At 38.3% G+C, this 17,120-nt stretch overlaps 1 pseudogene; it reads left to right on the top strand.

The window, feature by feature from the left end:
* Positions 1 to 14,622: 14,622 nt before the first annotated feature.
* On the top strand, positions 14,623 to 16,482 carry LOC118832628 (annotated as a pseudogene).
* Positions 16,483 to 17,120: the final 638 nt, after the last annotated feature.

The following is a 17,120-nucleotide window of genomic DNA, read 5'->3' as shown; positions in this document are numbered from 1 at the left end:
GCCAGCAAGTAATCCCCTAGACTTGATCACTCAAGGGCTTGGTAAGCAGCTGCTAAGAACTAAAAATTTTGGTTAAAATTAAGGTGGAGGTCCTTTGGTAGAGTTTTTAAGTTCTCCAGTGAGCATAATGTCTTATTTAGCTTGGAGAACTTTGAAGGGGAACACCTCATCACTCATAAAAACTGCTGTGAGAGAGCACAGAAAAGGAGCTTAGAAGGAATGGGGAAGACCACTGAAGTCTCAAAACAACTCTCCTACCTAAAATGTTAAGCAGGGACTTCTCACTGACTTTTTAAAAATTAGACTTTCAGTGAGAGACAAAGAAAGAAAAACTAGAAGATTCTTTCCTTCTCTCTGCCTTCATAACCCTGGCCAGATTAGAATCTGCAGAAATAAAGACAGACAAAAAATAGAAGGAAATCTTTTCCCTGGTCCACAGAGAAGTTTACAACATTATGAACTAATTAGAAACTAAAATTTGTAACTGAAATGTAACATCTTCATTATAGATTTCCAAATCCTGGTTTAAAGATTTTTTGTAATTGCTAAAACATTGTAGTGCATTTTGGGAGTTTTGCATAGAGGATTAAGATGAAGTGCAAACAGTACATGTCTGTTCTGTTCCAGGAGAGTGCCTTGTTCCCTTTCCTGGGGGTCAATAGATGCATTTTGTTCTAGTAGATAATAAGCAGAAATGAAGCTAGACTGAAGTGATTCAACAGAATAATTGAACTAGTAGCAAAGTCAGTTAAATTGATATAGACTACACAACTCAAGAAGTAAAAGTATAGCAATTAATTGGTATCATATAAAGAAATCTGTACAGGAAAGATTCAGTGGAATACTAAACTAGAATCTGTTTGGGAGATAAGAGGAAACAGACTTAAGAAAGTAGCAAAGGTAAAGAGGAGTGAGGAATCAGAGTGGGAAAAGGAAGGTCAGTTCTGAAGTTGGTAGGCTTTAATCCAAGTCCATCGGAAGGAAAAAAAAACATCCAAGAGAGGTTTAAGAAAGCGGTAGACAGGAGGAGAATGAGTGGAACGTTAAAGTTGGAGTCTTTTTACAATCCAAGGGTGGGGAACCTGCGGCCTGGAAGCCACATGTAGCCCTCTAGGTCCTCAAGTGAGGATCTTTGACTAAATCCAAACTTCAAAGAACAAATCTTAGGACTGGGATTCAGTCAAAGGGCATATTTGATATTTGGCATTAAGGTGATATGCTTGGTAACTACATGAATCAGGAAAACCTGAGTTTAAAACTGGTCTCAAAACTCACTACCTGTATGATCCTGAACAAGTCACTTCATCTCTGTTTGCCTCAGCTTTCTCATCTGTAAAATGGGATAATAATAGCACCTACCTCCCAAGGTTGTTGTGAGGATCCAATAAGATAAATTGTAAAGTGCTTAGCACAGTGCCTGGAACATGTTAAGAGCTATATAAATTTTAGCTATTTTGATTAAGTGTAATTATTGGGTTTTTTTAAATATAGTACAATTGGTATAGGATGCCAAATTGATAGCAATTTTCTATATGAGGATTTGGAAATGTATTCAAATGAATTCATATTATTTGACTGGCAAGGAGTTTTGTGTTATGTTTTTAAAATCCATAATATTGTTACATTACTGTTAGGCTTCTAATTTTTCTTGCATTGTGGTTTTTGGGAATCCATTGTTGCAATTTTATCATTAGAAAAGTCCCTTCTCTTTTAATCCAAATGCTATTGGATTATGAATTGAGTTGTTAAAGAAGGCGGTCACAATATGTTTGAAAATTATTAAGTATTTAATTGGGTATATTTTGCTTCAAAATGGATAAAGTTTTTGGGATTTTCTATTTGGGCAGTGTCACAAGATCTTAGCATCCCTACTGACAGACAGAATATTGTAAGATTCTAAAGTACTGAAGTTTGAGAAACTAAGACCACTCCTAGCCAAAGCAGGGGAGCTTAAGAGTTTGCTAATAGTAAAGAGTTCTATCTCATATTATTTGGCTATCACTAATGAAAATTATGAAAATGTATGTGTTAATAAATAATATGCATTGAAGTTACATCTTAAAGCCAACTTAGGAACAATAGACTTTAGATTCAAAGACTTTATTTTGCCTTAAAAGTTAATAGGCAATTCATATATCTGTTAACTTGGAGTCTTTCAGTAGCCAGAGCATTTTTCTGGGGTTTTGAGTATTCACTATATGTGTGAAACTCCAGAATGTGATTATTCTTAATTTTTAAATGAAGGATAAATAAGATGTCCTTATATGCACTTATTGTTAATAATTATTACAAGATGAAAAAACATTAATTACTTAGTCCTAAGGTGTGATTACTTTGATTTATTTGAGGTAAAATCTCTTGGGACTGTAAAATGATATTGTTCTGAGTTTTAATTTCAGGTATGACTGTCTCAACTGTCCTTAAGTCTACCATTTAAGGGGAATGCCATATGCAGTGAGTTTACAGGGAATGCACAGGGCATCCAGTCTGAAGACTGCTAAAGGTGGATGTCTGTGCCTGGAAAAGTTAAGAGGGTAGTTTCATATAGGCAAAAGTAAGACCCTCTTGACTCAGCTTCCCCATTGTGCTCTTTCTTTTCTGAGCAGGAAATTTCCCCATCTGGTTAATTCTGAGCCTGGTTATGCTACTCTATGAATAATGTGGAATTTTGCTGTATGACTGGCTTTCAAATATTTCTAATGAGATATACAGGCCTTGAGTATGTTTTAGTAACAAGTTTTCAAAATAGGATAAAGGATTTTGGATATAAAATTGTATTAATAATTTAAAATAAATTTTTATATCATTTGTTTTCCTATTTTGAAGTCTTTGATAATATTAAGAGACAGAAGAGTTCATTTTATAAGTCAGATCCTCATGGATACTTTTTGAGATTTTTTTCCTTCAGCCTGTTGATGGAATGGTCCATATCAGATTCAGGGTTCAGAGGTAAAGATAGAAAGAGCAAGTGGTAGGTAAAAACTGAAATTCTTTGAAATTTTAGGTAATTTATGGTTCTAATTTCACATTCTTATAGCTCTGTTGTTAATAAGATTAGTTCCATAAGATTTGAGCTATTCTTTTTAATCACATGAACTAGTTACTGGAAAACCAAATTTAGGAGGTTGTACTAAATTATATTGAGTCTTGTTACTGGCAGATTCTAGCAGAATTGCCTTAGGGAATCTCTGCAAGTGACTTGGAACCAGAGAAGAAGATGTGCTAGGAAGAGCCTCCTCTAGAGCTGTCCTGAGACAGAGGCTTATTTCAGAATTTTCAAGAGAAGATGCTTCCAGGGACTAGACAACTACACTAGACAAATATAGCTGCTATTGAAAATGTAGTTTCTGATTAAATGGATATTGCAAGTTGGTTACCAGGAATAAGAAGATTTGATGTTATTTAATATTGATGATCATTATTATGTTACTTTGGCTTTTTCGTTTCGTGGTCTTTATGTTTGCTTGCAAGAGGGCTATGCCCATATCTTTTTATTTAATGTTTGGGGATCAGATCCATTCTTTCTGCAACTTTTTGGTTAACTGAAAGACTATCTTCTAGTTTTATTAACCTTACCTGACCAAAACTTGCCTTATGGAATAATAATGTTAACTGTTTGATATTCCTTAGGTAGAAGCCACAGGGAAGTTTGAAGTTCCCAAAAATGATTTAGCTATTTCCGTAGTCAACCACATAAGAGTTTTCTTGGCTACCTTGGTGATCTGTAAATCTTCCTTCTCAATCAAGTCTATTATGAACCATCTAAATGTAGTTTCATCTGTAACCTGACTTAGTTTACCCATAGAGTCTATTTAACAAGGTTTGTTTCTTTAAGGGATGTATAATACTCGAACTTTGCTTAACTAAATATATTCAACTTTTATGACATTGAAGGAAACATGGGATTTTCTGTGATACTCAAGGCCACAGTACATTTGTTTCATAGTGTAAGTTTAAGCCTCCTAACTTACAGCCACTAATGCTTACTCAAATTGATCCCTTTGACTATGAGACATTGGGAAAAGTTTGTCACCAATGTGGCCCCTGCTCCTTTTAAAATGAATTTATCAAGCTTTAGACAAGATGGATAATAAGAAGGACAATTCCATTGATTCAGGTTGTTTTAATGAACTTCCTTTTATACTTTAACCCAACTTTTCTGCTTTTGTAATTATGCTTTTGCTAGTATGAGAAGGTTGGACTTAGATAAGCCCAAAAGGAGAAAAATTGTGGGAAAAATGTTTTATTATATTTTTTGGGAAAATTATTACATTGTTTAAATTCAACTTTGTTGATTAAAGATTTTCCCCACCCAGAATGTCACCTGACCTCAGTAACTCTCTAGGAATGCTAGAGATGGCTATAAGGTATTTTGGGTTCCCCTGCAGGGCCTGAATCTACCCACATCATTTTTGGGTTACTAAACCCAGAACTTGTGATGAGTCCAAGAAAGCTTGTGTTTTGGCTTACAGTGGTTCTTCTGTGCGCACTCATCTAAATCCTATATAATGTAAACCTTCTAAACCCTGGAAGAAAGGGAGCCATATCTCCTTTCTGGCACTCTCTCCTCTATGAAATGACCTAATAAATTTCTTTCTAAAACTATTTCGGATTTGTGGCTTGTTCCCATGAAAAAGGCTGGATGTGGAAGGTAAGATAGCAAGGAATCAAAGATGATACCTAATTTGTAAGCCCAGGTGACTCGGAGAATGGAAGTACTCTAGAGACAGTATAACTAGGTCATTTAAGGCAGCCCAAGATCTCAGAAGGTTTTTGTTATCTGTGAGTTTTGCCTCTGTGACACTGTTGACTTTCATTGAGCTTGCAATCCACTCAAAACCTCAGATGTTTTGGGGATGAACTGATACCTAGCAGAATTTTCTTCATCTAGTTCTTAAGAAGATGGTTCATCAACATTCCCTTCTCTATCTCCTCTGGAAAAAAGATCCAAGGCTGCAAACTCCAAGAAACGCAGTTCGGAAACAACAAGTTCTGCAAAAGATCAGGAGAAAGATCTTCAAATACAAAGGAAAGGAAATTCAAAAAACACAACACTATTCTGCATCCACCAGAAAACAGGAGGAAATGGAATAATGTGTTTCAAAGAGCAATGGAACTCAGGATACAGTCCAGGGTGAACTATCCTGCAAATCTGAGCTTAACCATAAATGAAAAAGATGGATTCAATAATAAAGATGCATTTGAAATATTATAAAAAAGAAAACCAGACTTAAAGAGATTATTTGCTTCTTCAACACTCTCAAAACAACAGAAATGCAGGAGTGAATAAAGTAACGGCGGTGAGACTAGTAAGAGACTTCTTTCTAAATGTACAAAAGGAAACAAGTGAAACACAGGTGAAGATAAGAGACATCTGAAAACAGGTGAATGTGACACAAGAAATTTGATGGAGATAAAAGTGAAGGGGCAGGCCTGGGGAGTTATGGACAGAACATGGCAACATCCTGCCTACAGATGAATCAACTTTTTTTGTGGGACTATATTACAGCATGGGAGTATACGTGAAATGCAGATAATGAGGAATATATAATATGCCCAGGTCAAATTGAGGGCTAGCAGTAAGCAGGGAGTGACCTTTGTGGTCTCAGTAAGATATGAGCCTGGAGGGGAACGGGCAAAGAGGAGGAGAAAAGAGTGAAAAGAGGGGGAAAGGAAAAAGGCCTTACTTTGGTGGTGGGAGGGTATTCCATTGATGAATGCTCCTATGGGTATAGAGATACTCTGTGAAGGGAGATGGGGACCTTTTGCTCCGTATGATTTGGGGGAATCTGGTGCTTGAAAATTCTAGTCCTTGGGAGCTAGGGAGTTGGAACTCCTGGAGGCAAAGAGCACCTGGGGGAGAGGGAGAGCACGGACTCAAAAGAGAGATATTGAGGAAAATGGGAAAATAAAGGTAATAGCAGAGGGTATAGATAGGGAAGGGCTGAAATAATCAAGGATGTGGTGAGGGGGGGGCTATACCATGGGGCAGTGTTCTCTTTGACACTGTAATAATCTGCATTGTTCTGAAAGTGAGGCAAAATGGAAAAGGAGAGTCCATGCAGCAAGCTCTACAAGGCAGTGGCAGAAACTACTGAGAGACGAGAGGCTAGAATGGATACTTTGGAAGTTTGGATTGCATGAAGAATATAGAGAGGAGAGAGAAACTAGATAATTGTGGAGGTCATAGATCAGAGAATGAAGGTCTAGAAAGAAAGAGAGGATGGATAATGAAGAGAATTTAAGAAATTCTTTTTGGAAAGGAGCAAAAAATGAAATTGAAAAACTAATATACAGGACTAATTGAAGGGGAAGAGAGGAAGGGGGAATCTATTTGACTGAGAAGGGGGAAAAGAAGGAATAATATATAACCAGATAAAAGCAGGAGAGGAAAAGGAAGGAATGAGCAAAACCTCAAAGGGAAGGAGATAACAAATAAAAGGAGGGGATCAAGGGTGAGAGGAAAAGAGCCAGTGGGTATAGGGGCACCTTAAAAAAGATTAAGGTAAAGTAAATGCAGGAAAATAGCACATGTTTACAGCAGAAGAAGGAAAAAATCTTAACTTAAAAAAATCCAATACTAGAGACAGATGGAGGAAAATACAAACCTAACTCTCAACTTTAAATGTTAATAGGGTACATAATTCAATAAAATGAAAAAGAGTGACAGAAACCAAAACCCCTGCAACGTGATGCTTACAAAAAATATGTTCAAAAAACAAAGACACAAAATAAAATTGAAGGGATGGAAAAAAAATTACTGTACATCAAGTCAATCAAAAAAGCAAGAGTTGCAATCATGCTATTTGACAAAGCAAAAACAAACATTTGGAAAAAAAATAAGGATAAACAAGAAACTATATTATATTGAAAGAAACCCTAGACAACAAACCTATATGCTCCAAAATGTTTTAGCATCCAAATTCATAAAGGAAACCTGAACTACAGGAAGACACAGACAGTAATACAATAAAGACAAGAGACTTCGATATCCCTTTCTTAGTTTCAGTTAAGTCTAATACAAAGGTAAGTAAAAAGAAAAATAGAAACTGAACCATCTGCTGGAGAATCTAGAGTTAAAAAGACTTGTGGCATCTTCTAAGTGGGATTACAAAAGAATATACATATTTATCAGTACCATATGGAACTGTTATAAAAATTGACCATGTACAAGGGCATAGAGATATTGCAAACAAATGTAAAAAGGCAGAAATAGTTGATATATCCCTTGTAGACCATAATGCGAGAAAAAAATAAAAATTGGTACAGGGACCACAAATAAAAGATACAAACCCAAATGCAGATTCAGCAATGAGTGGGTCAAAGAACAAACCATAGAAATAAGAACTATGTAAAAAGAAATGACAATGATGAAGCAACATTCCAAAATTCTTTTAGAGGGGAAATAAATAATTTAAAAACCCAAACCATAACAATGATAAATAAATGTAAAATCTTTCTTTGAAAAGCCTAACAAAATTGATAAGCATTTAGCTAATCTTATGAAAAAGAAGGGAGTAGAAAATCAAATCAATAAAATAGCAGACACTTAAGGTAAAAATCTCAACAAATCCAGAAAGAATAAAAAGAATAATCAGAACATATTATGCACAGTTCTATGCTATGAAAACTGCAAACACAAAAGAAATGGAGGAATATTTTCAAAAATATAAAATGCCCAAACTATCAGAGATCTTAGCTCAGAAAAAAAACTAAATCTAGCCATAAAGGAATTGCCATAAACAAAAAAAATTACTGGTCTTGATAGATTCACAGAAGAATTCTATTAAACTTTTAAAGAACAATTAGTACCTATATATCACAAATTGTTTTCAAAAGTTGAAAAAAATCAGCCTACCACAATCCTTTTATAAGACAAATATATTTCTAAATACTTAAACCAGAGAAAGAGAAAACACAGAAAGAATACTATAAGTCAATATCATCAATAAATACTGACTTAAAATTTTTAAACAAAATCCTGTCTGCAAATTGACAAAAATGATAAGAAATGTTAATAACATTAGAAGGATTGTGGAATAACAATGGACACATTGGGCACATTAACTCATTGTTGGTAGAGCTGTAAAATAGTACAATGATTTTGGAAAGCAATTTGCACTATGCCGTGCCTAGCACAGTGCCTGGAAAATAGAAGGCACTTCATAAATTCTTGCTGACTGACTTACTCTGATGACTTAGAAATGGCTTGATCCATTTTCCACCTCTACGACTGGGGTGTTCTTCATAGCCCACAGGGAAAGGTGATGACTTTGGAGTCAGTGGACATAGGTTTCAAGTCCAGATCTGACTTTTATTACTTGTGTGAACTTGGGCAAGTCAGTCTCCTCTCATGGCCTCATTATTCATCTGTAAAATGAGGATAATTGGACTAGAAGTTCTCTAGGATTCTCCCCAATTCTTTGTGTCTTCAATCCCATTTTGGTGTGGGAGAGAGGAGAAATAGAGATCAAGTGTTTGTATGGCCTATTACTCTGCCTTAGATCAAGAAGTGATTTCTGCTGTCTTTATTAGGTCTTTGAAGAGACATATGTCTTAGTTAGAGTATGGGTACATTAATGAAAAATGTACCTGCTATTGCTTCTTTTGATCAAGCATCATTCCTCTTGGACTGTGTAACACACCCTTTCATATTCCCATATTCTGTGAAAGTTGTTGCACATGCTTTAGTCACCCATTTCAGAGTGAAGTATATTAAGCTAATGACTTCCTAGTTTTTTTTCCATAATCTTGATGGAATACACAGCACATGTTGGGGCAGACTGAGACCCTCCCCCATACATATCATTTCTATGATCGTCTAGAGAAACATGCATTTGCTCAAGCAGAAATTATGCTCCTTACTGACCTTATTATAAAGGGTAGAGAGCTGGAGAAGACCTAGGAGATTATCTAATGCCAACTGCTCATTTTATAGAGGAAGAAAAGGAGACTCACATCAGGGATGGGGGGAGCAGGAACTTGTCCCAAATTACATAGATGGGGCATATCATTTGAATTGAGGTCCTTTGGTCCCAACCTAATTCTTTATCCTATTCTGAAGGGACCCAGAAACAGAAAGTCCCAGAGAAACTACCAGCTATTGTTTAAGAAGCCCAAGGAGAATTTAATATGAGACCTCAAAGAGACCTCAGAGACCATCTAAGATAATTATCTCATTTTATGGAATATGAAACTGAGTCCTAGAAAGGGCCTTCTCTCTCAGATCATATAACTAGAAGTAACAGGGTATCCATTGTAGCTCATGCTCTTTGGCTCCAAATATAACAGTTCTGTCACCCTGTACCCACCTCCAGGGGCCCACCAGTCTTAGTCCAAGGGGTCAGACATTAAGAGTGGGCAAAGAGATTAGAGATGACCTGTCATGGCCTCATTCATTTTTACAGATGGAGAAATGAGGACCAGGAAGGGGAAGAGAATGGCTCAAGATCACACAGCCAGGAACTGGTAGGGCTGACATTTGCATCCAGATCCAGCCCTTGCCACTACATAGCATTTGGTTTGGGCTCAGCTACTCCTCATCAGCTCCTTCTGGTACTATCTTGGTGTGGGTGGCCATTGTTCAGGCTTCTTTATTACAATGTTCAAGAAGAGATCTCGGGGCAGGGGGCAGGTCTGTGTCACCCTGAGTAAAGTCCAGCCATACTGCAGGGGAGAATGACAGAGCTCCAGCTGATCTATCCTAAAAAATCATGAAAGACTTGAGAATCCTGGTTAAGACAAAGATCATCCATGATTACACAGGACTAATTTTTGATGAAGTAGGCTACCTTACTTCTGACAGAGAGGTGATGGACTAAAAAATACATAGAAGGAGGCATGTAATTCTGAATGTGGCCAATGCAGACATTTGTATTGTATCATAATATAGATTTGTTTTAAAGGTTTTCTTTTTCTTTTCTTTCCTTTCTTTTTTTGCAATGGAAGCAGGAGAGATGGGAGAGAGAAAATAAATGCTTGATAATTGTAAAAATAAAATGTAATGAAAACATTAAAATTTTAAAAATTAAAGTGGAGGAAAGGATGGAGGTGATAGCCAGATACAGCAGCTTGGCCCATTATGGCTAGGATATGCAGGAGAAGGTCATGGGACAGAAAGGAGATGCCCCAAAGATTCAATGGGATAACTCTAGTGGGTGCTGAGAGAGGCTGTCATAGAGGGATGATGTCAAACATTCTCTGGCTATTCTGTACTGAATATGCTGATATTACTGAATGTCAATGGACACTTCTCATCATACAAAACAGATGTGCAGAAAGCTCTGACTAATGAGGTTACTTTTTTTAACTGACTAAAGTTGAAAGGTTGGGGAAAAATGGGACATTATGAATTTTAAAATAAAAATCCAGAAGCCATTTGATCTGTTCACTTGGCTTCATAAGGTATGCAGTCTGTCCTTATGGCTATGGAAGAAAATTATGTCAAGTACAAGATGTCACTTCTTAAGATCTTAGGCACAAAGGGAAAAAAACAGTGATAATATCCAGTGTTGATTTAGATCCAACAAGGGTGTGTGTGTGTGTGTGTGTGTGTGTGTGTACAACAATTGGAGTTTGCTTGTCACAGATGTGTTACCAAATGTGTGCTGAAACTCTCCTACCTGCATCTCTCCTATGCCCCTGAGACTAAGCAGTTTTCCATCACAGGCTCTTTTCATTTTCCCAAACTTCTCCTTTTTCTCCCAACTTCATGGCTTTAGGTGATCTTCTTGCAAGTCCCTTTGATTGTTCTCAATTGCTGAGTTCATCTTGCATTTTCTCTCCTGGCTTTCTCTGTAGCCTCTAGCTAAAATGACTAGATATCCTTGAAAGAGCCACATGTCATCCTTGTGGGTGCAGTAGAAGGTTTTGTGAGTTGTTGAGGCCCCAGGATTTACCAGTGGCCAACAGTGGTCATGAACTTCTCTGGTTCTCAGTTGTCAGACACAGAGTAGTCACCAGGAATTGCACTCAAAGCCTTTCCATCTCAGTAGGATCTGTCAGAACTCCAGGTCTGCTGACACAGCCTTCAAAATTCCGGGACCATCTGAAAGTGCATCAGCTGAGATGATAACCAGGTCTCAATTACAGACAAGCAGCTAAGTGGGGCTAGACTTGGTCACATAGGTCTCTTTGCAAACACCTGGTCTCCTGGTCCAGGAGAAAGCACTCTCTACAACTATATGCCTTCCTTTATTTTCAAGATCTCACTAGTAATTATAAGAGTCCTAGAAAGGCTGGGTCAGAGGCATAAGGAAAGTGAAAGTAAACTGTGCCTAGGCATTCAGCAACTTAAAGACACAACTCTAGGCTTTTCTGGGACTATGTCCTGAAGGTAGACTTATTCATGGACTTACTGAGAGTAGCCATGAAAGGGGAGATACTGATGGTGGCTGGAACCAATAAGCTGCAGGCAGGAAGTATGTTCTCCAACCCTGAGGTCTTGCTGGAAAATTTGATGAATCTCACTGATATTGGGGCTACAGGAAAAGAGAATAGCAGGAGGAGAATGTATGAAAATGGGGAAACTACCACAATAGCAAAGGCATACCCAGCTTCCCCTATCGCTTTTCCCTGGGGCGTGACTTTCTCCACAAAAAGGCTGTCTGGTATGTGCCTTTCACCACCTAGGACCTTGGGAAGCTCCAGGAGAAATTCAGACAACCTGAGAAGTCACTGGAACAAGAGCTGCCCAGAGCATGGTATAATGCAGCCAATGTAGAGATCCCTCTGGCAACAGAGTTCCATGGAGCTCATAGAAGAATTACTTTTCCAAACTCAGATAAACAAAAGAAGAAATAGGTTGTTTAAATAGCCCAATATAAAAAAACCAAATTTCATCAACTTCTTTTTCTTGTGTTATTGCTATAGCTAGCATTTCTAGTACAATACTGAGTAATGATAGTGATAACAGACATCCTTGCTTCACCCCTGATATAAATGGAAAGACTACTAGTTTATCCCCCTTAAAGATAATGCTTGCTCTTGGTTTTAGATACTACTTATCATTTTAAGAAAATCTCTATTTATTTCTATACTTTCTAATTTTTTTAATTAGGTGGTGTATTTTGCCAAAAGCTTTATTTTTGAAAAAGATGCTGAATGAACCATAAGTGAAATGTTAAAGGAAAAAAAACTCTAGAATCAAATGGATTTGCAAGTGAATTCAGCCAAACATTCAAATAACAGTTAACTGCAATGTTACACAACTTTTTGCAGTAACATGACAAGGTAGCACTATACAAAATTGTATTAAATCTTATTATTATCAGAACTAGCTAGGAACCTCCACAAGTGATTTGGAACCAGAGAAGCAATTGTATATTTTTAAAAAACCCTAAATTCTCTAAAGTTTCAGGTTTGGAGAACCAAATTTAAGAAGTTGTACTAAATTGTATTAAGTCTTATTACTAGCAGCATTATATAGGAATCTCCACAAGTATTTGGAACTAGAGAAGCAAAGTGCCCCCCATCCCGAGAGCTATTCTGAGAATGATGTTAATTCTAGAATGTTCAAGAGAAGACATCCAGGGACCAGTCATCTACATGGAACATCTGGGACTCAAAATGTGCTAATTAAATGGACGTTGGGAGTGGATTACCAGGATAAAAGGAGACTTAACATTAGTTAATACTGATGATCATTTTTCATGATGTTTATGTTTAAGCTCTCTTGGTTACCTTGGTGACATGTAAATCTCCCTTTTCAAAACTAGTCCATTGTGAACCCTCTAAGTAGTTTGTTCTATAACCTGACTTGGATAATTCTGATTATGAATGCATGAAAAATCTTACAGATTTGGCTTATAGATAAGTGATCCATAGGGTGAGTAGGTTGCCCTCCTCCCATAAATCAAAATGGGGAAAATTGAGGGAATTGAGGGGATTAGGGTAATTGTGGTTAATTGTGAGGTGAACCACACTGACTCCATCTTGTGACTCAATTCTGGAACTAGCTTAATTTCTATTCAGTTATGGGTCTAGTCCAATTTCCTTCTTGTGACAAAACTTTATTCAATTGTAAGAAGTGGGAGAAAACCTTAGTGTATTCTTTGAACCTAGCCCTGCCTGGCTGGGAAAGGGGACCGCCTCTTCTTGCTGCTTAGAGATCCTTAACTAAAAACATAGGTTATGCTGACTAGAAACCCAGTCAGGTCCAAAGACTGATGCAAGTTTTTTTTCACAATTGTACATCATAAGCAATCCATATGTCTTATCTGAAAACTGGCAATCAGTTATTGTTTCCATGTTCCCTAGACTATTTACAGATATTTGGGGAGTGGGACACCTCCTTTTCTGAATTCAGAGAATTGTACCTGTTCACTCCCCCTTCCCAGCTTGGAAAGTATCTAATCTTTCATCCAATTAGAAATCAGATTACCTGCTGTTGTATTTTTTGCTTTTATTTAATTGGCCTTATTTGGTGTAGAAAAAGTCTGTCTCTGCCTGTATTGGGGTCTAGCCCTAAGCTGAGGAAGGGGCCTGGTCCAGATTTGTTGGGCAATTGGCATGCATATCATGCTCAGAAAATCGAACCTTTGTTTTCCTCAGTCATTTTATCTTTTATCTGTCACAGAAGGAAAGCAGCTAGTTTGAAAGCAATCCCAGAGTAAAGGAAAAAAATGTATATAGTTTGCATTTTAAAATTTATTGGAAACTTATATAGCTGCCTCTTGTTAAGCCCCCTGTGACTAGCCAGTTCAGAGAACTTCTCCATCTGACCCCGTCAACTCTTCTCATCTCAGATCAGGTTCCCAAATAAAGGTACTTGGGGAAAAATACACGAAAACCTGAGTTACATTCAGGTCTCGGAAATTTATTAGCTGTGTGATATTAAGCAAGATCTTAATTTTAATTTTTAATTTTAATTAATTAATCTCCATTTGCCTCAGTTTCCTGATCTATAAAGAGGATAACAATAATGGTACCCACCTCCCAGGGTTGTTGTGAAAATCAACTGACATAGTGATTGTGAAGTGCTTAATATGATGACTGGCATATAGTAAGCACTATATAAATATTGATTATTATTATTTCTTTAATTGATATAATTGTTCCATACTTAATAACTCTAAAGTGGATTTTAGATGTGATTAGTATAAAATGCCAAACATGATAACATTAATGATTTTTTATATGGGATAATTTGGAAATGCATTTGGCTGAATTGACATCATCGGACTGGTAATAAGTTTTGTTTCATGTTTTAAATACATGATATTGCGCATTACTGTATTTCAAAATTCTTTTATATTGTGAAACTTGGGAAACAGTGTCAGAAAAGCTGTTAGGCAAATAACTTACTTTTAAATCTAGATGTTGTTAGATTATGAATTGAGCTTTTAAAAGAATGTAATAAAAACAGATATTTGAAAACTGGTAAATATTTAATGCAGTATATTTTGTTTTAAGACAGATAATAATAAGTTTACTATAATAAAGAGGGAGTTTTCATCTGAAAAATTTTGGCTATCAGTTATAAAATATATCATATTACATTAGGGTGGTTTAAAGATGTAACTTCAGACTCCTCTTCCTCCTCCTTCCTCTTCGGCTCCCCTTCTCTGCTCACGTTGCTGCTTCCTTGCCACCAGCTCGGGATCCATGCTAAAGCCTCTTGCCATGGAGGATTACCATAAGCCGGACCAACAGAAACTGCAGGCGCTGGAGGACACTGCCAACCAGCTGTGCATCAACTCCATCCAAACCACCACCGCAGCCGGCTTGGGCCACCCCACATCATGCTACAGTGCAGCAGAGCTCATGGCGGTCCTCTTCTTCCACACCATAAAGTACAAACCCCAGGACCCCAGGGACCCCAGCAATGGTCACTTTGTGCTGAACAAGGGTCATGCGGCTCCCATCCTCTATGCCGTCTGGGCCGAGGCTGGCTTCTTCCCAGAGGCTGAGCTGTTGAACTTGAGGAAGATCACCTCCATTCTAGATGGCCACCCAGTCCCTAAACAAGCCTTTACAGATGTGGCTACTGGCTCCCTGGGTCAAGGGCTTGGAGCAGCATGTGGAATGGCTTACACGGGCAAATACTTCAACAAAGCCAGCTACTGTGTCTACTGTTCGCTGGGTGATGGGGAGGTGTCTGAAGGCTCCGTGTGGGAGTCCATGGCCTTCGCGGATTCTGCAAGTTGGACAACCTGGTTGCCATCTTTGACGTTAACCAGCTGGGCCAGAACGATCCTGCCCCACTGCAGCACCATGTGGAAGTGTACCAGAAGCCATGTGAATCCTTTGGGTGGAATGTCATGGTCGTGGATGTACACAGTGTGGAAGAATTCTGCAAGGTCTTTGACCAGGGCAAAGATAAGCCACTGGCTATCATTGCAAAGACATATAATAAGGCAGAGGAATCTCAGGTGTGGAAGATAAGGGAAGCTTAGCATGAGAGCCCCTTCCCAAAAACATGGCAGAACAGGTCATCGAGGAAATATACAACCAAATCCGAAGCAAGAAGAAGATTCTAGCTACCCTCCCCAAAGTGGATGCCCCTACAGTGAACATCACCAACATCTGGGTGCCTTCTCCCCCAAATTACAAACTTGGAGAAAACCTAGTCACCTGCAAAGACTATGGCATGGCCCTGGCCAAATCAGGGAATGCCAGTGACCGTGTGATTGCCCTGGATGGGGACACCAAGAATTCTACCTTTTCAGAATTCTTTAAGAAGGAGCATCCCAATCACTTCATTGAGTGTTTCATTGCAGAACAGAGCATGGTGAGCATCGCCGTGGGATGTGCCATGCGGGACAGGACTGTGCCATTCTGCAGCCCCTTTGCTGCCTTCTTCAGCAGAGCCTTCGACCAGATCTGTATGGCAGCCATTTCTGAGAGAAACATCAACCTGTGTGGCTTGCACTGCAGGGTGTCCATCGGTGAAGATGGTCCTTCTCAGATGGCCCTTGAAGATCTTGCCATGCTCTGGAGCATTCCCAATGGGACTGTCTTTTACCTGAGTGATGCTGTGGCTACTGAGAAAGCGGTTGAGTTAGCTGCCAACACGAAGGGCATCTGTTTCATAAGGACCAGCTGCCCAGACAATGCAGTCATTTATAACAACAAAACTTCCAGATTGGCCAGGCTAAGGTGGTCTGGAAGAGCAAGGATGACGAGGTGACTGTGATTGGAGCTGGAGTGACCCTCCATGAAGCCTTGGCAGCTTCAGAGCAGCTGAAGAAAGAAAAGATCAACATCCGGGTTGATCCCTTTACAATTAAGCCCCTGGATAAGAAACTAGTCCTTGAAAGTGCCTGAGCAACCCATGGCCACATCCTGACTGTGGAAGACCATTACTGTGAGGGTGGCATAGGACAGGCTGTGGCTGCTGCCGTAGTGGGTGAGCCTAGCATCACCATCACTCGCTTGGCGGTCTCTAATGTCCCAAAAAGTGGGAAGCCAGCGGAGCTGTTGAAGATGTTTGGCATCCATAGGGATGCCATTGTTCGGGCTGTTAAGGTGGCCTTGTCTTAGGCCTTGTCTGAGACGCCTGCTGGCCATTTCAGACCAAAACAAGGAGGAGGGAAGAGATAAAGAAACACTCTTGTACCTTTAGATATATTATATAGATATTAACTTTTGTTTCTACTGAGGATCAATTAAAAATAAAATAATTATTAAAAAAAGATATAACTTCAAAACATTAATATGAGTCAATTATCATATGCCTGAACCCCAGAATGTGATCAGTTTTAATTTAAAAGTAAAGAATAAATGAAATGTTGACTGTCAGGGAAACATAAGTAAAGATATTCAATTTCTAAGTTGTGGTTAGTGAAATTTTGCTATTTGAGGTAAAAATTCTTGAGATTATAATTTGATATTGTTTGAGTTTTGATTATAGGAATGGTTGTCCAAATTGTGATGAAGCCAATAGTAGAAAATGACATGTTCTACTGTCTAAGAACTGGTAAAGGTGAAGTCTATGCCTGGAAAAAGTTTTGGGGAGGATCTTGGCATGGCCTAAGGTATGAGCCTCTTGACTCAGTTTCCCCATTGTGCTACTTCCTTTCTGAACAGGAAATTTTCCCACCTGGTGAATTCGGAGCCTTGCTTTTGATACCCTGTGACTTTTGCTATCCATGATTGTCTGTCAGATATGACTCATGCCT

This window comes from Trichosurus vulpecula, chromosome X (assembly GCF_011100635.1).
Source record: "Trichosurus vulpecula isolate mTriVul1 chromosome X, mTriVul1.pri, whole genome shotgun sequence".
NCBI classification, from domain to species: Eukaryota; Metazoa; Chordata; class Mammalia; order Diprotodontia; family Phalangeridae; genus Trichosurus; species Trichosurus vulpecula.
Note: the sequence above shows the minus strand (reverse complement) of the source record. Positions and strands in the feature narration are given on the sequence as shown.